General features: G+C 47.8%; 1 protein-coding gene and 1 long non-coding RNA gene across 2 annotated transcripts in view; both read left to right on the forward strand.

Moving 5' to 3' along the window:
- The window catches only part of Xkr6 (XK related 6), a 146,684-nt gene that overhangs the window by 44,714 nt on the left and 77,531 nt on the right, over positions 1 to 24,439 (forward strand). The gene's annotated exons all lie outside the window — the stretch shown is intronic.
- On the forward strand, positions 739 to 23,759 carry LOC125339278. The gene is made up of 3 exons (XR_007208520.1): positions 739 to 849; positions 1,970 to 1,971; positions 23,715 to 23,759. It is a non-coding gene; the product is annotated as an uncharacterized LOC125339278 (long non-coding RNA).

Consider the following 24,439-nt stretch of genomic DNA (forward strand, 5'->3'; position numbering starts at 1 on the left):
TAGGCTTCTCTTTAGAGTCGTTCTCTTTAAACTCATTCTGTTATGGAAATGTCTTTTTCTGCCCACCCCAGGTTTCTCCAAGTCCTTGCCTATTGGTGTGTTGTAACTTTGAACTATTAGAGTTTTATCTTCGGCATGTACTACTTCTCTTTCTGTAGACATCTCAGCTATTTGATCCACAGTGGTCTTTCCTGCATGGTGACAGACTTCATAGCGTCTTCATTATGACTCGAAACAAAACCTGCTGGTCTGTGTTCAGCCTATGAATTGCCGTGTGCTCTGTGGTGAAGACCCTCACGTGGAACCTTACAGTTGTGTTTTGGTGATCCTAATGCGTTGTCTTCCTTCCCCCACACCCACAGCCAGCACTGTGCAAAGCCAGTTGGTCCTTGTTGGGTCCTGGCCTCCTCCACTCCAGGGTGGGAGGTGGGCATCTCCTTGGCCTCCCCTGCTAACTTACGCAGACAGTTGCCCATGTCTAGCTTGAAATCCATGGTAATTGTTAAAAGCATCCTGCACCTGCCTCATGCGCTAGGCCCTGCTCTGTTGATGAGCTCTTCTTCCCCACTGCCTTCTGTCCTCCTTCCTGCTGGGCTGCCTTCATCCTCTTTATTTTTACCTCTTCCCTTTAATCTCTCTTCACCTCAGCCAACCCTCCAGTGCTCTTGTGTGCACAGCTTAGGACTGACCAGACAAGGGCAGTGTGTTCCAGAGCTTTCATAGACTTGCGTTCTCCTTCTGCTGAGGACTGCTGCTGTGCTTCTGTACTTGAAGCTTTCTGGGCTTGTTTGTGGCCGGTTGCAGTCTGTGTTTGAGGTTTTAGAAATGGGAGAAAGCAACCAGGTGCTGGTAGCTCAGGTTCAAAGCCAGTCCAGGCAAGAAAGGTGTATGAGACTTTATATCCAATTAACCACAAAAAGCTGGAAGTGGAGCTGTGGCTCAAGTTGGAGAGCCCTAGCCTTGAGCAAAAGAGCTCAGTGACAGCGCCCAGGCCCCAGAGTTCAAGCCCTAGGACAGGTGTGTACATGCGTACACACATACACAATAAATAATTAAAATGTGAAATAACTTTATCGCTGATAATCACAAAAACATTGTGATATTGGTAAGGTAAACATACCAAAGTGTAATAGAATAAGGTCTAAAACCAATTGTGTACTATTGGTTTATTATTTTGATTGCCATCTGGTAATTGTACATATTAATAGGTACAGTGTGACATTTCAGTACGGTACGCACTGATTTGATCAGGGTAACCCTGCAAACACCATGTGTGGCATGGATTTTTGAAATTGAAATACTGAAATTTTAATCTTAGAGTACAACTAGATTTTTTTATCCTACTGCTGAATAGCAAATATATTTGCATATTTATTTTTCTTGCCTAGTTTTCCCTTAGGAAGCTAATGTCAATATAGCATGTAGTTCCAAACTTTTGAAAATGACGCCAAGGGTCTGTTTGTTTAGAGGAACTATGGGATGGGCTTTCCCATGCACACTGGGGCCTGAGGATGCTGTAGTTGGGTGGTATTTAAAGAGCTTTCTCAAAATGGTTAATTTGAACTTTGAGTTGTTCTTTGAAAATAGTATGATAAGAACAAGTCCAAGTTATTTAGTAAGTTGCTGGTGTTTGTGAAGGCTACTTGTTAAGATACTCAGCAGATTTAGGTTACTTTTACATTGGGACCCTCAGATACCTTTCCATTATGTTTGCTTTTTTATTGATGTCTTTCAGAATCCTTGCACTGTTAATATTTTTAGTGTTTAGTGAGCTGCAGATGTAACAGTATATAATGTAGGTAGCTTACTGGACTGGTTACAAGAGAACATTTATTTGCGAATAGGGAAAGGGGAATGGGATGGTAGGTACTTGGCAACAGATGAGGGCTCTCAGCTAGTAAAATGTTGTTTGAAGGATTGTGTAATATATATTAAAAACTCAAGTTCTTGTCAGTGCTAGCTGCCTTAGAAGTGATTCTTCATCACCCTGTGCACTGTTGGTGGGAATGTCCGCGTGTGGCTGAGAAGGAAACAGTATGGAAGTTTCTCAGAAAGTGAGAAGTAAAAGTGCTGTGCAACCTAGTAATTGCAGTGCGTGTGTACATACGCACGTGTGTGTGTGTGTACAGTTTTAAAGGGATCTTGGTACCCTTGTATCAATAGCAGCAGCAGCATTCAGAATCGTTGGGGGTAGAAGCAACCAAAGGAGCAGTTGATAGGTGAATGGAATGTTCAGTTTTGAAAAAGAGAGACATTGACATGCTACACAGGGATGGGGTTGTGGGGCTGTTAGACAAAAGGCCAGCACTGCTGCTGTCGCCCATCCAAGGTCCCTAAAGTAATGGAGTTTACAGAGACAAAGTAGCATGTGGCTTGTCTGGGGTCAGAAGAAAAAAGGAACTTTAGTGTGGAAGTTTGTTTCCTAAGGTGGAGAAAAGTGTCCAGAGGTGGTGACAGTGACAATACGGCGAATGTGTGAGTACTTACTGAACTGGAAGTGGACAGGACAGTTGAGATGGCGTAGCACATAACTGGAAAACTTGTTGCTGGCGGCACACACCTGAAATCCTTGCTTCTCAGGAAGTTGAGATCTGAAGATTGTGGTTCAAAGCCAGCTCTGGCAGGAAAGTTTGCAAGACTCTTATCTCCAGTTAACCACCAAAAAGCTGGAAGTAGAGTTCTGGCTCATGGTAGAACACTATTCTTCAGTGAAAAACAGCTAAGGGACAGCACCCAGACCCTGAGTTCAAGCCTCAGTACTGACCAAAAAAAAAGGCGGCGGCTAGAATCTGTTTTGTGGCCGAAAGATAGGCCCTTTACGTTTGGATTATTGTTAGATGTTTCTATGATGAGTCTAATGATTTGTTTCAGAGTGTAGTCACTCTCTGCTAACCATTTTGATGTATATTTACTGTGTTTCACAGTGAGTGTACAAAATCTGACCTTCAAGAGACTTTTAAGACATGATGATGTAGATAAGAAATCTTATCAGTAACAGTGAAATTTCATAATATTCCTTAATCTTGGTTATAAAAGAAATAACATAGGGCAGAACCAGATTGAACTTTCCAAGGAGCTGGATTTGGAGTCTGATTATGAGTAAGTCTACAGCAATGACTGGGTGAGATTACTAAACAATTGAGTGGAACTAACTTGTCAGCACATGCTGTGCTATTGAGTATCTCTGCGCAACTGCTGACCCAGGAGTGTGCTTTCAGGTGCTGCGCACACGGAAGGGTGTTTGGGAAAGCAAGCACCGGCCCAGGACAAGACCCTCTATGCCCAGGCCCCAGGGCATGTCTCACTTTGGGCGACACCCGAGCTCTGGGTGGCTCTGGCTGCAGATGAATTCTCAAGTTCACAGAGGCTCAAAGTAGACGGGACTGAAAGGCAGCACTGCTGCTCTGTGGTCCAAGACTCGGTCTGCAGAAGTTTTCACTGCTGATGGAGCAGCGTGTCCTCCGACACTTGGTGAAAAGTAAAAAGTCCTTCCCCGTTTTTTCATGTATTAGCATATTAGCACCTTCCTGTTTGTTCTGTGTGTTGACTCTCCTTTTCTTACTTGTCCTACTTTTAAAAAATATTTGGAGTAGCTGGGGATGTAGCTCAGTGGTAGAATACTTGCCTAGTTCCACACACAAAAAAACACAGATGTGTGTTCATACATGTATGCATATATGCTAATTTTGAAATGACGAGGGGCACCTGTCTGCTAGCATCATCATCTATGTGCTTAGTAATATATTTTGATAATTTTCCCTAGCTATGTGAAAGGCCACCCATTTTGTTTTTCTTTAAACTTCTTTCTTTGATAGACATTAGGATTGTTCTCAAGACTTCTGTTTTGATTCTGGTTTTGTTTTTGCGTATTAATAGCACTGCTGCAGTGTAACTGTTGTAAATAGTCTTCTTATCAAATACTTTTCCTCACATGGGAGAAGAAGGCTCCAGGATTTAGTCCTGGAAGTCAAACCGATTTCCGGGACAAGGACGTGGGGACGTAGATGTTGAGAGACGTGCTTTTCACCCTTGGAGGAAAAGTTGGCACCAGACCCAGGCTCCGGGTCCGTCTCGCCCATCCGTCTGCGGGGTTTGCTGCCCCTTTCCCCGCCGTTTTCCTTTGGTTTGTGTTTTGGTTTTAAGAGACTTGCGGGTATTTTGGGGGTGTTTTTTGTTGTTGTTGTTTGCTGGTTATTTTTTTTCTTGGTGAATTATCTATAATTGTTGCACACGTTTTATGGAGTTTTTCTTTTTGTTAGCAATTTCTAAGAACTCTACATGATAATATTTGCTACAAATACTCTCCTGTTATTTGTTTTTCATATGGTTGGGTGTTTAGTTTTTCCTTTAAAAAAAATCAGTTGCATCTTTTTTGGTTGCTAGGTTTTACATGTCAAAGTCCTTCCCGTACTTTAAAGGTTTTTTTTTTTTTGGCCAGTCGTGGGCCTTGGACTCAGGGCCTGAGCACTGTCCCTGGCTTCTTCCTGCTCAAGGCTAGCACTCCGCCTCTTGAGCCACAGCGCCACTTCTGGCCATTTTCTGTATAATGTGGGGCTGGGGAATCGAACCTAGGGCCTCGTGTATCCGAGGCAGGCACTCTTGCCACTAGGCTATATCCCCAGCCCTAAAGTTTTTTTGAACATTTTATCTATCCTGCCCTTGTGTATGTATGTCTGGTGTGTACTTTGTCTTAAGGAGTAAAGAAGATCCAGCCTCATGCTTTCCAAACAGCTAAGCACTGTCTTAACCCCACGCTGGAGCATGCTGCCTGGCTTCTGAGTCCTTAGAGCTGCCATTTTCTGAGTGGTGAACGTTTTGTGCTTAGAGTAGCATGCCTGGGAGGGCTGGGCGGCTGGCTGGCGTGACATTGCACAACTCTACACAAGTGCGGGGCACTGATGGTGTGTGTGTGTGTGTGTGTGTGGTGGAGGAGATGGGACTCGCCTGGCAAGGGCCCCGGGGTGGGGGCTGCGGGGTCACCCTCCCTCCCCGGAGGCTGACACTTCCGCAGAAGAGGTTTCGGTCGTGAGAATGCATTCGGCACTAGATGTTCTTGAATATGTGGGGATTGTTTTTACAGAAATGGAGTCCACTTTGTCGGTGTGTCTAACTAACTCAGTAGAACTCACTGAACCTGTTAAATGCAAGAGTTCATTGTAACATTCTCAAAGCAACAAGTGGAGTCTTCCATTCGTGTAGTGTAACTTAAGTCTTCAGAGCGTTGAAGTCTGTGTACCATCAAAAGCCTGTGACCGCATGGAAGTAGTGCATGCTGTGGGCCTGAGGCCTGTTGTGCGGCTGTCCCAAGTGCCACTGTGGACAGACATGAAGGACTGACGCAGAGGGAGGGGCCAGGCTGAGAATGGTAGCAAGTAGGAATTGGAAAAGGCTTGGGGTGACGCCACAGCTTCCCTCGGTGATGCAGGAGACATTTGGGATTTAGTCTAAGAGAGCACATGGGTCTGTTCCTCGGGGATGCAGCGGCAGACTGGAGGGGGCCGGGCTCTGAGCAGCGTGAGCCAGGGGCTGCGGTCGTGACAACAGCCACGAGCTCGTCAACACAGACTGCACAGAGCCTCCCTGTTACACGGGCAGGGCGGGAAGCGCACCTCCCCACCCTCCCTTCACTTGAGGCTGGGGTGCCACCAGAGCTAGGCAGCCCCCCCCCCCCCCCCCCCCGTGAGGCCGGCTCCGAACCCTGGCCAGGCCACAGCCCAACCAGGTAACTGGCATTTGTCTAGATATTAGCCTGGGCTCCATGAAGAAAAAAATTGGAAAACAAACTAACTTGGAAATGTGTTCACCACTCTTGTTTTAAGATGAAGATAATGTCTTAAATTGAATCAGGAGCCTAAATTTGATGTGTTTTGTTTTTTGATAATGTGTCATTTCCTTCCACAAAATGGCTTTACTTGATAATTTATGTGCTCCTTGGATTTAGTGTGGGTGTACACATATGGTATAAAAATTATAAAGTTTCTGTTCAGGAGAGTAGAGATAGGGCCAGTTCTTTTAGTGTAACTTTGGCAGTAAAACTTTTCAATTTTAAATTACTACTTTAGTTGAACGAAATAGTCTTAAATGAGGTGGTTTTGTTTTAAAGATAACTTGGCTAACGTTTTAACATAGGCTTCGAAGTGTTTTGTCTGGGATTGAAACTCCCAGCATTCACAAATGAAGACATATCTCAGGACTGATTTAGGAGTTTGAAAACCTAAGCTTAGCACTAGAGACACACGATGACCTGAGGAGGTCAGTCACTGGCAATGGAATGGTTTGGGCTTTTGGCAGCTTTTTCTGCAGCTCTGTGGTTTCATTCTGCTACCATTGAGTGTGCGTTGTCCTCGGCTTCTGCCCCCAGCCTCACCACCCAGAAGTGAGGCCAGGATGGGGGGGAGTGGACGGGTCGCTGATGAGGTTGAGTCACACTGTTACACCTGATGTGGACTTCCAGCACCGGAGGCATTCACCCAGGACTGCCTCAAGGCGTGAGGGCCTGCCTTTGATTGGAGGGTCTGGTAATCTCCACATGCCTCGTAGCATTGCTCTTGGTGTAGGTCCTCTGACTACATAGACGTTGATTACTTTGGGCTGGACCTTTGTGAGAGCTGGGCGTTACACGTGTTTGCTTTCTTGCCCTGCCTCTCTCTCTCTCTCTCTCTCTCTCTCTCTCTCTCTCTCTCTCTCTCTCTCTATATATATATATATATATATATATATATATACACACACACACATACATGTGCATATGTATAGATATATATATATGAGTTAAAATGCTGTTCTAACTTCATCAGCTTCATTAGTGACAGTGTTAAACTTAGTTATAGAAAATGAATGTGTCATCACAGAAAATGAATACTACTTTAGTTTTCTGGAAATCACTTGGAATTAGATTGTCATTATTATATACCCAGCTAACGTCAGGACATCTTTCCATTGAAAGTAGGATTGTCTCTGTAAAAATGTGTACATTTTCATTTTTCTCTGATAAAATGTCTTCGGGTATATTTAGTGTCATGTTAGAGATTTCATTCCATGATCATTTGTTCATTCACATGTATTTTTATTTTTAGCTCTAAGCGAAAGACAGACACGAGGCCTCAGCTGAAATGAGGCGCTTGTGAGGCCATCCGATTTCTGGCTAGAAGTGTGCGGTCCACGCCTCCTGAATCCACTTCACACACAATGGTAATGGCGACACCTGAGGGGCAGGGAGGCCTGTGTCCCATGTCTGCTCCCTACCCCAGCCTCCTCCTCTATGAGATCTGCCAGATCCTCCAGGTTGAGAGCAAGAAGCCTCAGCCTACTAACATCCCCTAACTACCTTCAGATGTCTAATAGTGCTGCTGACCTAGTGAACCACGCACTAACCAATAACCACACCTTTTGGATATGTTGTTGTTGTTTTTAAAAAAAGAAAGCTCTGTGACTACTTAACTAACAAAATATTTAGCATGTGAAAAACCTGAGTCTGTTGGAATTTTAGATGGAATGACTTTTTTTTAAAGTAGTAAGGCTTAATTCTTAAACAAAAGAGATCCAGGCTTAATAAGTTTTTCAGGCTAGAAAGTAAGAATTCTTGTCATAGTCTTTTCCTATGGTAAAGAATCTTAGAGGTTTGCTTGCTATATGTTCAAAACATTTAACAGTTGAAGGTAATAAAACTTCTATACAGCTTTTTTCAGAGTATACTCTTCATTATTAAGTTTATAAGTTTATAGGCATTATAAATTTATAGGCTTTTTGGTCATGTTGCAGATTTTACACTCAGCTGTTAGTTCAGTAAGTGGTTCCTTATGTGATTTCATTTTCTATACTGCATGAAATAGCATTAATAGCAAAACCAACCCCACATTTTACCCTACGTTACGCATTGGCTTAATTGATGAGATGCTGAGAAAATTAAATTTCACCCAAGTTGGTAGGGCAATACGGAAAGCAAATTCTAAACTTCTTCAACAGAGAATATTTTTTATTTTTTAAAGAAGCCACATTTGTTCCCAGGTTTTCTTTTAGAGGCTCATTTCTCTGCAGAATGTGCTTGCTTCTTAACCTTAGTTGCTGAAAGTGACATAAAATTTAGAAAAAAAATCATTTTTGTTCCTTCATGTGGGTGACATTCTGTAATGATGAGGGAGAGTTGTCCACATGTGCGGGGAAGACTGCTTCCTCACACCAGGTCCTGCAGGCTTGCCCGTAAAGGAGGAAACCCGCGAGTCCAGAGTTGCATTTTCTTGACCAAATCTCCTCAGGATGAAGACTTTTACATTCCTCCTGGAAATGTGAACTCTGAACTCTTGTTTTTGTATAGAAGAACTAGTAAGCTAATTTTAAATGCCATAGTCTTTAAGCCCATAATAAATGCTATTTGTGTATCATTAATGTCTCAATGTGGCCAGGTAAGATGGCACATGCTGTATTCCTCGCCCTTGAGAGGCTGAGATTAGAGTCCAGGAGCTCAAATGAAGGTTGAGGAACCGTTACTAACAGGTGCATTTTTAGAAATTCTAACTTCTTCTGTTTAGCTAAACAGAAATTATTTTTCTTAAAAAGCCATAGTAGATCAGGCATTTTTGAGGTTAGAGAACTTTGAACAATAATATCTTTCTTACTTTATGAACACATTAATGAACTGAAAAGGCTAAATGGACTGTTGATGGACAAAAAGTTTCTAAAGGTAACAGTTGTACAAGAACAGAATTTGATTTTACTTAGGCATAGAATGTCATCATGATGATTTCTTTAAGAGGAAAATAAAACTAATGCTGTTTTAAAATACAGCTTCAGGTTTTTTTAAGTGTGGAAATGTTTTGAACCATTAAATATTAAATACTTAAGCAGGTGCTATATGTAACAATTTAATACTTTAATATATGTAAACTGCCTTATTTCAGTGTAAAACTTTAATGTTAGACAAAAATAAATAAACATAAGATAAAAATGTTAATGTTTTGAATTAATAAAAGTTAAAAACCTTTTCTAAGAAGTCTTTACCTTTTACATTGTTTTAATTTTTCCCCTTTTTTGTTTTTTAGGTTTGCAAATTTTTTTTGGTGATGGCATGCTCAGAATCTTGGAGAGCCCTAAGTTGAATATATTGGAAATTATGTTTTCTCACATACAAATAGTACCTTGCTAGGCGAATTAGTAGATTTAATAAAAAGTATGAAAAAGAACTTTGTGTGTCTAAGTTGGCAGGCACGTCTGGTGTTACCCACCTGTCCATGTATTATGGAGACAGCTAAGGTTTTCAGTTCATAGGACCTGATATTTTATGTAATTTCTTCCCATTCCTGTTTGGTTAGCTGATTTTCTTTTCTATCTACCTTGCAGTATAGATTACTTAGCCCAGAGATAGTTATTATTGATCAGAATAAAAAAGCACAAAATAGATCCAGTAACAGTCTTAAATGCCATAATTACAAACTTTCACTCTGCCAATAGTCTCAAAAATGGTCTGCATAGGGGCTGGGGATATGGCCTAGTGGCAGAGTGCTTGTCTTGTATACATGTAGCCCTGGGTTCGATTCCTCAGCACCACACATACAGAAAAAGCCAGAAGTGGCGCTGTGGCTCAAGCGGCAGAGTGCTAGCCTCGAGCAAAAAGAAGCCAGGGACAGTGCTCAGGCCCTGAGTTCAAGCCCCAGGACTGGCAAAAAAACAAAATAATAAGAAGAAGAAAAGGTCTGCATTAGAATACACTACCCGAATTGTAGCCAAATATACCTATGGAAAAAATGCTACTCATTTGTAAAACCGGACTTTAATATGTAAGGGCAGAAGTGCTAGTGGGTTATAGTGGGTTAGGAAAGGAACTGCTGAATCACCTCTTCAGGTGAATGGATTGAATGCTCAGGAAAAGGTTCACCTGTGAGTTTATTGCAGGTGTTTTTATTGGTGGAATTGGTACTCTGAAGTTAAAGCATACTTCAGCAAGTCCTGAGTTTTGTACTGGAAGATGAAGGCCCCCTCCCAACCCCCATTATACTCCCCTTCCCCCCTTGCCTTAGTTATAAGGAATATTGACCCCCACCTCACTTTGGTTTGTTAAGTGTACTCTTATGTGCTTAATAACATTAGGTGGGTATTTTAACTCATGTATTTAAAAGATAGTGCATTGAAAACAGTAGGTGTTTAAAATGAACTTGCAGTGTAAACTAAATGTGTGTTGCCTATTTAGCTGGTTTTTGGTTATGACAGGCTACATTTTTAAAAGCTCCTTCTGTGATGCTTGTGTCGATGGCGGTGTTTCCTCCTCACCAGGTCCCGCCGCAGTATTGCCTGGGCCTTGGCCTGTGGTACACCCGGGAGGAGTTCACCAGGCAGAAAACATCTTGGTCCCCACTGGAATGAATATTTTAAAGACCTTTAGATCCTGAAAACTGAGTTGAGTGCACATGAAAGAGACCAGAGAAATAAGAAGTGAGGGGGGGTGGTCACTTGTAGAGCTGACCTCAGTGCAGCGAAAGTAGGAGGTAGAGATGGAGATGAGCCATGGCGAGACCTCCTGCCTGAGACAGGAGCCACCAGGGGCTGTGCTGTCTGGGGAACTCACACGAGCACGGAGCCCTCCTTTAAGGGGGCTCTCTAACAGTGAGTTTGATCTCATTCCAGTCTATTCTAGTGTACATGGCCATATGGCTTAACCAGTAACATTCGCTCCCAAGTAAATATTCCCAGAATATGGAGCATGACGGAGAATTGAGGCTGTGAATACAGTCGCCAGTTTGATGGTCATGGCCTAGGAAACTTGGAAGTAAATCTTTGAACCTGCCTTCAGATCTTTTCGTGGCCTTAGTTGTCAGGATGAGCCTTTTGGCCTGTGGCTCAGGGGAATTCTGCCCTCGCTGGGTCACCATTTCACAGCCCTGCCGGCACACCCCCGGCACACCACAAACAGACTCCTTCACCCAAGGAGAGTAGACGTGCTGAGGTCGGCCCGGAGAGAGTCGGCTGAGCAGGGCCCTGTGTTCACCTGGGAACCAGAAGGGGAAGCCGGGGCTCCTTCCCTGAGAAGAAGACCACACGCCTGGAATGTTGTCAGCCTGTGGGCCCGCGCTCCCGTGGCCATCTCCCTCTGCCTCTCCACACAGACTCCCGAGTCACCACCCAGTGCTTCCTCATGAAAGGGGCCAGAAGAGTGATAGAGAGCCAAGACAAGAGATGGATCCTGGGGGGGGGGGGGGGGGGGGAGCTTTCCTGCCTTCACAGGAGCTATAGTTCAGAATAACTTCAAGGTGTCATTTTTCAATGGTGTACTTTTTTCTAGAACTTTTAATTATTAGGAAGATGTTTTTCTTTAAGTGTGACTTAGGTCTTCAAGTATCAAATTCATGGCATAAACTGTATACCTGAATTATAAAAATGATTATAAAAATGTGTACTTACACAGTAAACGTGATTGGGACTGCCTATAGCTTTTCAATTTGCAGCCCATTTTCAGGGAAATGGTCAAGGTTCCTAGATAATCCCATCCTTTAGCCCTTTTAGGTTTTCTGGATGTGTAACTTCTGAATTCCATTGCTGCATCTGTAAGTTAGAACAGTGTGACTTCAGAACAGATGTATTGAGCGATATGACTGGAATTGTACTTGGTCAGAGTAACGGCCGTCGGAGCAGCGCTCCTCTGCCTGAGGAGATCACGGGTCTCCTGCTTACCACTCACCGCGACTTTCCTCGGAGGACAGCGTGGTGTCACTGGAAGTCACCCTGAAAAGTCACAGCGTCTGAAGAAACTGTTCCGGGCACGTCGTCAGTGGCCATGCGTGACACCCATCCCAGGCGGACTGCTGCTTCTATGTGGACGGGTGTTGGCAAGTCAGACCTGTCGACAAGAAATGCATCACTGAGAGAAGCAGAGTCGGCTCCCAGTGAAGGAACGAGTGGCCGAGGGGACCAGGGTCCCTTCATTGAGTCAGGAGTTGAAGGGAGGCGTGGCCGAGGGGACCAGGGTCCCTTCATTGAGTCAGGAGTTGAAGGGAGGCGTGGCCGAGGGGACCAGGGTCCCTTCATTGAGTCAGGAGTTGAAGGGAGGCGTGGCCGAGGGGACCAGGGTCCCTTCATTGAGTCAGGAGTTGAAGGGAGGCGTGGCCGAGGGGACCAGGGTCCCTTCATTGAGTCAGGAGTTGAAGGGAGGCGTGGCCGAGGGGACCAGGGTCCCATCATTGAGTCAGGAGTTGAAGGGAGGCGTGGCCGAGGGGACCAGGGTCCTTTCATTGAGTCAGGAGTTGAAGATGTTTCCTTACTCCCTCCGCCTGTGGTGTTGGGGGCCTTTTCAGCTGGGCCTCAGCCTTTCACACCTCGAGAGAGGGTGCTTGAGCGGGGAGCCGGGGCTGGTTCAGGCCTCGGAGCCACAGCCTCTCTGGGGAAGGTTGAGCACATGGGATTCAAAATCAGATTTTTTTTTTTAAAGTTTCTTTTATTTGGTTTTGTTTTTTTGCCAGTCCTGGGCCTTGGACTCAGGGCCTGAGCACTGTCCGTGGCTGCTTTTTGCTCAAGGCTAGCACTCTGCAGCTTGAGCCACAGTGCCCCTTCTGGCTTTTCCTATATATGTGGTGCTGAGGAATCGAACCCAGGGCTTCATGTATACGAGGCGAGCACTTTACCACTAGGCCATATCCCCAGCCCCTCAGAATCAGGTATCTTGTCAGACCATTTCTGCTGAAGTAATTTCATTGCATGTTTCCCCAGCTCTTTAAATGGATACCATTCAGCCCTCTGACTCCGGCAGCCATGGTATGCATAGGCTCCCACTGTCTTCTTCCCTCCCAGTCGCACCCTCTTCTGCTGGGGGTACCACACTGCGAAGGCCTACTGGTTGCCTGCCCTCTGTTTCCCACTTGGTCCTTGCCATAGCTCTAGACCTTGAGGACTTTGGCTGTCTAAGGTTTGGTACAAGGGGCCTTTTAGTGGTGTGCGCCACATTGGGCACTACCGGGTGCAGGTGTCACCAGAACTCACCCGACCGCTGCTGGTTCTGAGGGCAGGAGTGGTCCTCGGCCTGCCCCAGGAGCCCGAAGACCTGGCCCTCATGTTGGGAGCTGACCGGGACAGGAGCAGCTGGAGAGACCCACGGGTACAAGAGAAAACGCTCACGGCAATTCAAGTCATTTGAAGGCACCATTTGTGAAAAAGTAGGCCAGCTTTTCAGGCCCATAGGAGTCTATTGTTGGTCTAAGTGACTATGTAAACAAAACTATAAGAAAAAAAACTACCATATTGTACTGGCATTTTAAAAACAAGTTTATTACTCAGGTTGGGTGTAGTGCATGCTTGTGAGCCTAGCTACTCAGGAGATGATACAGGACTGGGGCCCAAGGTCAGCTCAGGCAAAACAGAGCTCTGTATGCCAGCCATCAGTGTCACACCCGAAACCCTAGCTACTCATGAGGCTGAGATCTGAGGAGCATGGTTCAAAGCCATCCTGGGCAGGAAAGTTTGAGACTCTTACCTCTAGTGAAGCACCAAGAAAGCTGGAAACACTCTGGCTCGAGTAGTAGATCACTAGTTTTGAGCATAAAAGCTTAGGGACAGTGCCCAGAACTGGAACAAACGGCAGACCTAAAAACAACTCCAAGCTGTATGAGGTGGTACACCTGTGTAATCTCAGCTTCTCGGGAGGTAGAGATGAGCAGATCATGGTGGAGCCCATACAAAAAGGGCTAGGGTGTGTCCTAAGTGGTGTAGGTCTTGAGGCCTGTGGTGGAGAAAGAAAAGATACTATGAAAGTTTTAAGTATGGTTCTCAGAACCACATGTATTTTGTGTAAGAGGATATACTATATGTGTGCACGCGTGTGTGGTGAGTCCTGTTCTGAAAAGCATTTAAAACCTAGTACTTTTCACATTACTTTTGATGAGGTAAAGGTTTAAAGAATGACTTATTTTTCATGCGAGGTGTGGATGCTGCCAGAAGCTGCTCACACGTGTGTTCAAATGCAAGAGTTGCTTGGTCAGAGCCCATGCCTTGTCTCCAGAGAGTCTGAGCCTTTGGGTTTGAGTGCTTGGAGAACTGGAATGAACATCGCTTTGCTGGACAGCATAGACTGAGTCCATAGGGGAAGCAGGTTGTGCTCTGGGGTTTAACAAGCTTTTGTTTTAAAACCTCTGGCTGTGTCAGAGGTTGGCGTGGCCGGACGTGACCAGTCTCGCTGGTGGACTGGCGTGGCTGAGCTGTTCTTTAACTGTATGGAAGGCGGATGGAGCATTCCTTTATCCTACAGTCATCAGACATTGCTGTTTTTGATTTTGTTCTCCGAGTTGAACAAGCGCATGGATAATAAAGATAATTTAAATTGCAGCATGAAACTTTTCTACCCCAGCTCTGCAGGGTAGTGAGTCGGGGAGTTGGGTAGGCGGGGTGTGTGTGTGCGCGCGCGTGCGTAAATGCAAGTGTGTGGTTTCCTCCTGGGGTAGGACCTCTGCCTGGATTCTTCTAGGCGGTGTGTTTAAGCTGTGTTCTGTACTAAGTCCAGGCAAGGGAACTTGGGTACCACAGGTCCTTCACCACAGCTCCTGCTGGACTGCCAGGGTGGGTTCCTTGAATAGGGAGAAGGCAAACAAGACTGCAGTTTTCTTCTGCGTGTGCGTGTGTGTGTGGTGGTACTGGGTTTGAGCTCTGGGGCCTCATTCTCCGTTGGCTCAGCTGACACTCTACTTCTTGAGCACACTTGTCACTCTGCTTTTGGTGGTGGCTTTGGGGATCCCTCCCTGCCTTTTCTTCCTTGTCAGGCTTTGGACCACAGTTCTCCAGATCTTAGCCTGGGTAGCTAGGATCACAGGCATGAGCCGCCAGGGCCTGGCTCAAACCTTAATTCTCAATTTAAAAAGTTGCCTTAAAGCTAAGCACTGGTGACTCAAACCTGTGATCGTTACTCAGGAAGCTGAGATCCGAGGATCGCTGTTCAAAGCCGGCCGGGCAACAAGGTCCATGAGACTCTTACAGTTAACCAGAAAACTGAGAGTGGAGCTGTGGCTCAAATGGAGAAGAAAACGCTTGAGAGAAAGAGCTGAGACGGTACCCACACCCTGAGTCCAAGCCCATGACCGACAAAGTGTAAAAATATTATACCCTATTCTTAAAGAAAAAATAAACTACAACTTCTGTATGTGTTTGTTTTGTACAATTAAATGTTCATAGCCACATTCTCTTGAAGATTCTTCTTAAAATACCTCATTTGTGAAGCCAAAAGGCTGCTGCTTGGAACTGAACGCTAATTATTAGTGTCGAGGACCCACTTAATTTTGTTTCTGCTCATGCTATACATGCTGGTCACTAAGGGATCTGAGAACAGTTTGGCAATGTCTGGATTTCGAACTCGGCATTGGTGTTGGTTTAATAGGAATCACTGTTTTAAAAATCTGACATTGTGGCACATGATTTCAATCAAGATTGGCCAAGAACTTTCTGGAAGAGTTGAACGGGTCATCAGTAGTTACGTATAAAAATAAGGTGAAATGAGCCAATTACTGGTGGCTCCTGCCTGTAATCCTAGTACTCGAAGGCTGAGACCTGAGGATCATGGTCTGAAGGCAGCCCAGGCAGGGCAGGCCTGGAGCTGTCACTTAGGTGGTTGAGCAGTAGAGTGCTAGCTTTGAGTGAAAAAGCCCAGGGGCAGCACCCAGGCCCTGACTTTAAGCCCTAGAGCTGGCACCAGAAGTTTCAAAAAATAAAGTCCAATACAACATAGGTTTTCAGGAATTCATACTATATTGTGGGCAGTCTGAAGTCTACAGTAGTTATCAGGCTACAAAAATCATTTCCTAGTTATTTGTTGAATATGTATGAAATGATGCCATGTATGTTTTCTGTCCGGGATACCAAGTTTTGCGTTAACTTGGTGTCTTCTTGCCTTGGGTCACGAGAGTGCTCTAGAGGACCGGCAAAAGAACCGCGGCCCCGAAGGAGGAGACACTGAAGATGAGTTTGATGTATTTGAATGATGTGGTCTCTCCAGTGAAAACTTGAAGCTGAATAATACCAAGTTCAGTATTCTACCCACTTGCAGGTCAGCCTCTTGAGCCAGTAAATGTTTAGTCAAGTGAATTTCCAGCAAAGAGACTGGTATTTATCTTTCCTTGTCTTGGGGGAAATGGAGTTTTATCCTTCCTCGGGGTGCTCCTGGGCAGGAAGTTGGGAGAGGCCATTTTCTGGCCTGTCCCGTCGTGCTCTAAAACACCTCCTTACCTCTTGTGGGGGATGCAGAAATCTTCCTGAATTGCTCATTAGAGAAAGTGGGCCATATTCTACACTTAAGTGTGTTCCGTAGAGACTTATTCTTAGGAGACACTGAATTATTAAACCCTGGGCTCTGATTAGTGAGGCAGACATCTGCTTCCTGTGTTCACTGGGACTTGAAAGCAAGGAGGAAATCACTAAGTCAATCCAGTTAACTGGGGAGCTCATTTTACACTTGAGGTGAAGGGTCGCCACACGTCCTGTGGGTGTGAAATCGCACGCACCACTTGCCAGTCAGAATTGGAATTTGAGCATTCTCATTTTGCAGTAAAGATTACAGACCAATCCGTATTGGGATAATTTTGTGTAAAATGCCATAGGAGCAAGAATTGGGATTGATTTGCAGGCCTGTTTTGAGGTAAGCACAAGTTTCGGACTGAATTCTTGAGTACCCAGAAGTGGGGGGTTTCCGTTCTTTCTCTCGCCAGGATCTGTCCTGTTTGGACTCAGTTTACGTTTAGATCAAACATCTCCGCTTTCCTCCAGAAATTGGGGTTTTCATTAGCTCTTGAGTGGTTCCCAGAGTTCCCTTTAGAAATGCACGCAGCAGGGTCATTGCAGAACCGTCAGTGTGGGCTTAGTGCGGTTGCCCTGCTACCTGGCGGCCTTCAGGGGGCAGGGGGGGGCCGGGCTTCCCCCTCCGCCCCGCTGGTGATGGGAAACACTGCCCTTCATCCATGGAAGTCCTCGCCTCCCATCTCCAAACCCCACGTGTTCCAGTAGGATTGTCGACACCAAAAGCATTCTTAGGAAAGCCGAGCCGTGGGGAGTCTGACCGACAGTTGGACTGGACGTGGTATTGAAGCCAGTTCCTCCTCCTTGGAGCACAGCACCGGCCTGGGCTCTTGGGGACAGACACAAGGCGTGGGGCGTACCTTCCAGCAGGTGTAGCCAGACAGCAGTAAGTGAGCTGGAATGGGCTGGGCGGGGGCAAGTCCAGCATTCTTGAACAGTTGGTGATGGACTAGCAACCTGTATACAGACAGCACAGATGCACAGCACAAGGGCGGCCCCCGCCAGGTGGGACATGGGCCATTCACCAAGCTGTTCACAGCGTTCTGAGCTGCTTCCCTTCGGAGAGAAGATGAGCGCGCTTCCCCCAGGTCTCCATGCCTCGGGGTGCGTCAGAGTCGATCACCACACTGGCAAAGCGAGATCGGAGAAGGACGCGTGTGGAGGTTGAAGCTCGAAAGGCTGGCACTTCTCGGCTCGTACCGGACATCCCCGCACGGCCCTGGTTTGTGCTGATGTCACCCCCCCCTTCTCCAACCCCCCCCCCCAGCAGGCCAAAAGCCCAGGGCTCCCACGAGTCCTCAGCTAGTCCTGTTTCCGCGTGAGTTCCAGAGGCACAGCGGTGAGCCACAATTGCCTCCCTCCCTGTTTGCCCAAAGAGCACACGACTTGCATTTCTCGCAAAGGTGGCAGGGTTTGTTGTCACACTGACCAGTAGTGCAGAAAAACGAGGAAACTTCAGGATCTCACTCGATAGTCCGATGACCACCACGTCAGCCCTCTTTGTCCTCGGCCCCGTGATCCGTGCCCGCAGCTCCGTGTGCTGTGGCTGCCCTTCGTGCTTGTGAACCCGCTCGTGGTGGCCGGGAAGTAAGTCGCGTATCGCTTTCATTCTTCCAGTTCTTTCTAGTTTTTCTCTCTTAGCAAGTCGGTGTCAACGAGTCTCCCGTGTGATCGCTGCTCTTAACCGACGAGCTCCCTGGCATCAGTAACGGACACTTCAAAAATGGAGCCTCCCGTGTCTGTGACACACAGTACTGGAGTTTAGTCCTGCGGGGAGGTGGTTGTGAGTGCGGGGCCAGGGGCACTTCTGTGAGCGTGTGTGCCTCTCCCAACCTGCAGGAGGGTCGCCGGGGCTCCCCACTCCCGGCAAGGGAACCCTGTGACCCCAGCTTCTCACCCAGGAGGAGGATCGTGCGTGACCGGGTCGCAGAACTCTGCTCCAAGGCCGAGGCCAGCAGAAAGCGTTGGAGTATAAAATGAGTGCACGCCAGAGCCGAACGAAGACAACTCTCTAGCTTCCTCCCGTGGAGCTGCTTTGATTCCAGGCTTTCTCATCTAATTAGGCAGATCAAAGAGACATTTTCCAGAGAAACTGGAAATCATACTTCTCAATCGAGCCTTACCAGTCTTTAGGAGGGCTAAGTGTGGGTGTTGTTTTATTTTTGGTCTTTTAGGGAAAGTGCCTTGTAGAGCGGGTTCAACAAGACCTGGCAGGGTTGCTCAGTCTGTGTCATGTCTGTCTGTGGTCTTCTATTTCCTCCCCAGTACTATTTTTTTTTTTTTTGGCCAGTCCTGGGGCTTGAACTCAGGGCCTGAGCACTCTCTGGCTTCCTTTTGCTCAAGGCTGGTGCTCTACCGCTTGAGCCACAGCACCACTTCCGGCTTTTTCTGTGTATGTGGTGCTGAGGGATCGAACCCAGGGCTTCCTGCATGGTAGACAAGCACTGTACCGCTAAGCCACATTCCCAGTCCTCCCACCCCCAGTACTTTTTGATCATAAGATCTCTGGATGGATTCTAGACGAAGCTGTTGGGGACGAAGCAATGGGTGGAACCTTTTCAGGATGCTGCCCTGTTACTGCGACGCGCGGTTTCTGTAGAGGTCGTTCTGTTCTTAACGGTGAGCTCTACAGGAAGCCGGTAGACTATGACCCCTGCAGCAGCCCCCCCTCCACCCCCCCCCCGCCCTGCACCTCCTGGGGCCTGGGCCTTCCGCCTCTTCCCGGGGGACACCGTGGCCGCACCCCTTCTCCCGCCATCCCGGCTCACCGGTTACCTCTGTCCATGTCTCCTCATTTGCACATGGCAGTGCACGTCCACTAAGATACAAGTCCCGACAGCAAGGCCTGTGATTTGTGGTGGTTTCTCCAAGAACAACCCTTGAACAAGCGAATGCACGAGTCGTCCACCACCACTGAAGTTTCATCTGGACTTAGAAGCTTGGGGTTCACAGGAGAGCAGCCCTCTGGGTGGACCTCCCAGTCCCAGAGCCCCCTGCCTGCCTCCGGTCCTCTCTGCTGAGTGTTCACCCGAGCCACGGCCCGTTGTCTCTAATTAGAGGTTGGCGTGGGATAATACCGAGCATCATTGCTTGGGAAACGTGTCAGCAGACCGTGCCGTCCGCGGGAATGTCCTGACAGCAGGCCCGGCCCTGCCGACGGCTCCTCGGGTGGACGCTTGGCCTCCGCCCTCCCCCAGGTGGAGGGCAGAGTTCAGCGGGCAGAGTTGTCCAGGGCGTGGCTGTTGGTGACAGGTGGCGGCTTGGGTGGGGGAGCGAGCGCCATCTTGGTGCTCAGCCTCTGCCTCCCTCGGGGCTGGGGCGGGGGCTCTCCTGACTCTTGTTTTCTGAGAGCATTTTCAGCAAGTTCTTAGGCTTCTGGTCACTCTTAGCAGTGAAGCCCCGGGGCTGTCTGTTCTCGCTGCCATGCAGAAGGGAGCCTGGGCCCGCGCGGGCCGGGGGGGCCCTGCAGAGCTTGCCCCGTTCTCTGCAATCGCCAGACTCCCCGTGCGGCATCCGGGTTTGCCTCCCGCTTGCGTGGCTGCCGGCCTGGGCGCTGCACTGCAGCAAGTAGCTGTAGAACACGTAGAACATGTGGTACATGTAATCCCTTCATATTGCCTACTTTGGGGTCACAACGTTGCCCTTTGATATACAATAATATCGCCTGTGGAGTGGTGTGGACAACTTGCTGACCGATTTCGAGAAACACGAGGACACAGTCCGCTAGGAAGTGGGCACTTAGGTCGGTACAACTCGACTGTGCCGCGCGGTTAACTCCGAGCCAAACATTCCCATTTTTCTGCAGAGGAGTCGCAGGACGGCTCAGGAAGGGTTTTATAAGGAGGGTGGCCCGTGGGTGAGCCTTCTCGTCATTTCCTTTCTAAAGCGAGTCTGTATGGTCAGCAGCAGAAGCAGCCGTTCAGCCGACAAGCGATGAGAGGGAAGGTGCGAGACCTTGGCTTTGGGCAGGTGACTTGGGCATGTCTGTCAGGGCCTCAGAAACGGCGTCGCGGATGCTGAGAGCGGATGAGGAAGGAGGCCAGGAATATGGCTGTGGCTAGGAAGGGGACGAGCGGAGATGGGGGTTCTCTCCGGAGGGGTGGCCTACTCTGGGTACCACAGTGGATGACTTGTTTGGAGTTGACAGAGAATTGCAAGGGAAGGGCTTTTGCTCTGGTTATTTGGGGATAATAGAAAGATTGCAAAGTACAACATAGAAAACTTTGTCACAGACAATATGTTTATTCCATACATGAAATGTAAGAAGGGAGTATGGCCTGAAGTTCTTATTACCCTGTTATAATATCATGTTTGCAATACTTGAATCAATCTGGGAGCCAGTGGCTCAGGCCTGTCATCCTAGCTACTCAGGAACTTGAGATCTGAGGATCACAGTTCAAAGCCAGCCTGGGCAGGAAAGTCCACGAGCCTCTTGTCACCCAGCAACTACTCGGAAAAGGCTGGAAGTGGTGCTGTGGCTCAAGTGATAGAGCCCTAGCCTTGAGCAAAAAGAAGTTCAGGGGCAGCACCTAGGCCCAGCGTTCAAGCTCCAGGACCCGCAATAAATATGTAAATAAAATACTTAAAACAGACTTAACCTTTGTTATCATCACTTGTCCCCAATCTCCCCCCCCTACCAAGAAGAAACCCCCCCCCATGTTCTAGCTTCCTGGTATTCATTTAGTTATTGCAAGTTTGTTGTTTGAAGGAGTCGCAGCGTTGTAATCCTCCCTACACAGACTGTACTTTCGTCAGTTTGTAGACATGTGCATATGGCTCTATGTATGAGAGAAAGCAGGAGCCTCACTTACATCATTTAATCCCATCTAATCCCCAACCCAAGCTAGCATCCTGCACGTGACCGATTCAGAGAAGGCAGCAACCTCGGCCTGGGACTTCACCCAACACCTCAGAACCTAGAGAGATCTCAGACTGGCGTTCTTCATATGGGCTGGGTCGATCTAATGGGCTACGACCAGAGAATTCTTAAATGAATAGAGACGAAAACCTCAAGCCTACGCATAGAAGAGAGAGTCTTATTTGATGAAAACTTACTCCGTGTGATATTTGGGGGGGGGGGGGGGGTTGCGTGCACATGCCAGTGTACTCCATGAGTTACACTGGAATATGCATTTTGTTCTCAGAGTTATAATCAGAAAAATTAAACACGCAGTGTTGTGGACTCCATCCCTTATCTGTAACTCCACATCCCAGAACCTGCAAGTGTTTACTTGAGTTTGGTGCAGGGTCACTTGGCAGCCAGACAGGACCTGACGTGGTTGGAAGTGATTTATAATCTTGCTTCATGCCACACACTGTGTTACGCTCAGCTGCAGAATGGAGTTAGAGTCTTGACCTCAGTCAGCGCGCTGGCCCTGAGGGGCTCTTATTCTTCCTTAGGCTTCCCCCGCCCCCAGGCCGGTGCTCAACCCCTTGAGCCACACCTCAGCGTCCAGCTTTTGTAGATAGTTCGTCGGAGATAAGAGTCTCTTGGACTTGTCTGCCCAGGCTGGCTTTGAACCTTGATCCTCAGATCTCAGCCTCCTGGGCTCCCAGGATTATAGACACGAGCCACTGGTGCCTGGCCCCAATTCCTTTGCTAGTAGCCAAGAAACTCTGAGCCACAAGATTTTTTTTTTGGTACCAGAACAGGAGGCATTGAGCAGTGTTTGCTCCTCCAGCAAATGCTTCCTGGATGGCAGGTACAGAGGGGGAAAGATGCTGTGCCTTCTGCTCCCGGGGGGTGGGCAGCCCCGTGGGTAGGACGGGCTCGGGGACCCCACAGCTGGGCATCCGGGTCACATGTGTTAGCTCATTCAGCCCACCCCCCCCCCGACCCCCAGGCCGTACATGGCTTTCCGCAGCAGCCCTGCAGAGCACCACGGAACCAACCTCCCCACTACGCCCTCCCGCGAGTGGTACCGTGGAGCCCATTTCCTGGACGTGGCCTTGTGCTTGGTGCCACCATCTAGTCACGGGCTAGCCCCTCGGGGCTTCCCCCCCCCCCCACCCAGCAGTTTCCCTGGCCCTCCTCCCCTTCTCTCCATCCTCAAGCACTGGGACAGACACCCAGTTATCGCCCCGGGGAAAAGGGAGGGTCTAGAAAGGTCATCAGGGAGCAGAGGTCTCAGGGTCACAAGCATCTTGGCTCCATTGTGTTTCTTCTTCATTCTGGGAGAAGCTCCTAAGCACACAGGATCGGTTGCCCGTCTGTAAAATGGATTGGCAGTAACTATCCTGTGTCGGGGCCTCTGAGGACCCCTATTCCCCTACCTCCCGGGGAAAATGCCTGAACCCCAAAACTATGAAAGAGACTCAGCCCTACCCCTCCCGCCGGCAGAAGGAATAAGGCGTATCTTTGTGGACTTTGCTGAGTTGAGGAGAAATGCCGAAATCTCCTTCCCCGCCAGCCCCCCTCAAGTGTCTGACGCGGGAAGAGAATCCCGGGGAGACAGCTTGATGGTTGAACGGGTCTCCGCCGCCCAGAGGGCGGGGAGAAGGATTTATTACGGTGACAAAGGCGGAAGGGGAAGGACTTGGGGTGACTGACTGATTAGCTGACTGGGATGCCCGTCAGGTGATGTCATGAAACTTCCACTGTGGGCGGGGACTACAGCCCCCCCACCCCGAGGCCCGGCCCCCCCCCCCCCCGCCATTAGACATGTGGCCAAGCCGCGAGGCCAAGCCAGGCTTGCTTCTCTTCCGGTTGAGGCGGGAAGGTGGGAGGGGCTCCCTCCCACACTGCCCCAGGGCTGAAGGGCAGTGAGAACCCCCAGCAATCCTGTGAGTTGTAGTTAAGGGTGAAGCCACGGTACATGAAGGCCTCGTGATGCCGAAAGATGAATCACAGCCTGGATGAGCAGTTAACAGCGCTTAGAATGGGACCAGATTCGTGTTCAGAATGTATAGACCCTCCTTCCAGCTAGTAAGAAGACTCAATTGTTAACATAGGCAAGAGATAGGGATAAATGATTCCGAAGAGGAAATAAAAACATCAATAAATACATGAAAGATGTTCAGCTTCCTTAGCAAGCCAGAAAACGCAAACTCGAATGGCGGCTGGCGTACCTTCTCCTGTCGATCCCGGCACTCGGGGTGGCCCGTTTGGCAAGCAGTCCTTACACCCTGGTTCCCGGCGGATGCATTGGCTGTTGACTCTCTTTTGAAAGTTACGTAGTAGAATTGAACATGTGTATACCCTCACCGAACCCGGCCATTCCACTGCTAGGAATATGCAAAACCTTTAGAAATAACCACAGCAAGACCCTCCATGCCCGTTAAAGGAGACTGGTAAAATTGTAGGTACACATGAGTGGAATACTATATACTTGTTAAGTAAGTTAAAGATTTGTATCCATGATAGGTGAACAAACTATAAAATATTCACAATATAAATGCAGTTGTATAACATTTTTAGCTGAGCTCCAGTTTCTTATGCTTGTAATCCTGGCTATTAGGAGGCTGAGATCTGAGGAACATGGTTCGAAGCTAGCCCAGGCAGGAAAGTCTATGAGAGTCTATGTCTAGTTAGCACCAGCACCAGAAGTGGTGCTGTAACTCAAGTGGTAGAGTGCTGGTCTTGAGTAAAAGAGCTCAGGGACCGTGCCCAGGCCCCAGTGTTCAAGCTCCATGAATGACAACTTTTTTTTTAAACCTGGCATCTATTTGACATTTCATGTACGTTCACATGTGTGTTTGTGTGCTTGGGTCAGCCTATGTCTAGTGGCAAACGGGAATGATGAACAAAAAGTTCAGTACAATGGCTACTAGCTTCAGGAAGGGGAATGAAATGCAGAAGGGCACAAAGTACCAATTGAATGTGAACTGGTTTATGTTCCTCGTGAAGAAAACAAAGCTATGAACGAACACCTGGTGTTAAGCTTCGACCATGCTGGGTACAGATATGCGTCCCTTGTATTGTTACTGTCTTGATATGCTTGAACTATTTCACTGATAGAAAGCACTTGACAGTCCTCAACGATTTCCATCTCCTCACTTGTAGAGTTCCAGTCTCTCCAGCTGGAGCGACAGACGAGGTAAGGCTTCATTCTTGGTGAGACGTTTTTGACCCTGGCTCTACTCTGTTTCAAGCCTATGTGCTATGGCTTTCATCAGTTGGTCTCATGTTCCAGCTGTGCAGTGCCAGACCATGGTCTGTGTTTTCTCTTTGTATACACTAGCCTGT

The sequence above is a fragment of the Perognathus longimembris genome, chromosome 21, assembly GCF_023159225.1.
Source record: "Perognathus longimembris pacificus isolate PPM17 chromosome 21, ASM2315922v1, whole genome shotgun sequence".
Taxonomy (NCBI): domain Eukaryota; kingdom Metazoa; phylum Chordata; class Mammalia; order Rodentia; family Heteromyidae; genus Perognathus; species Perognathus longimembris.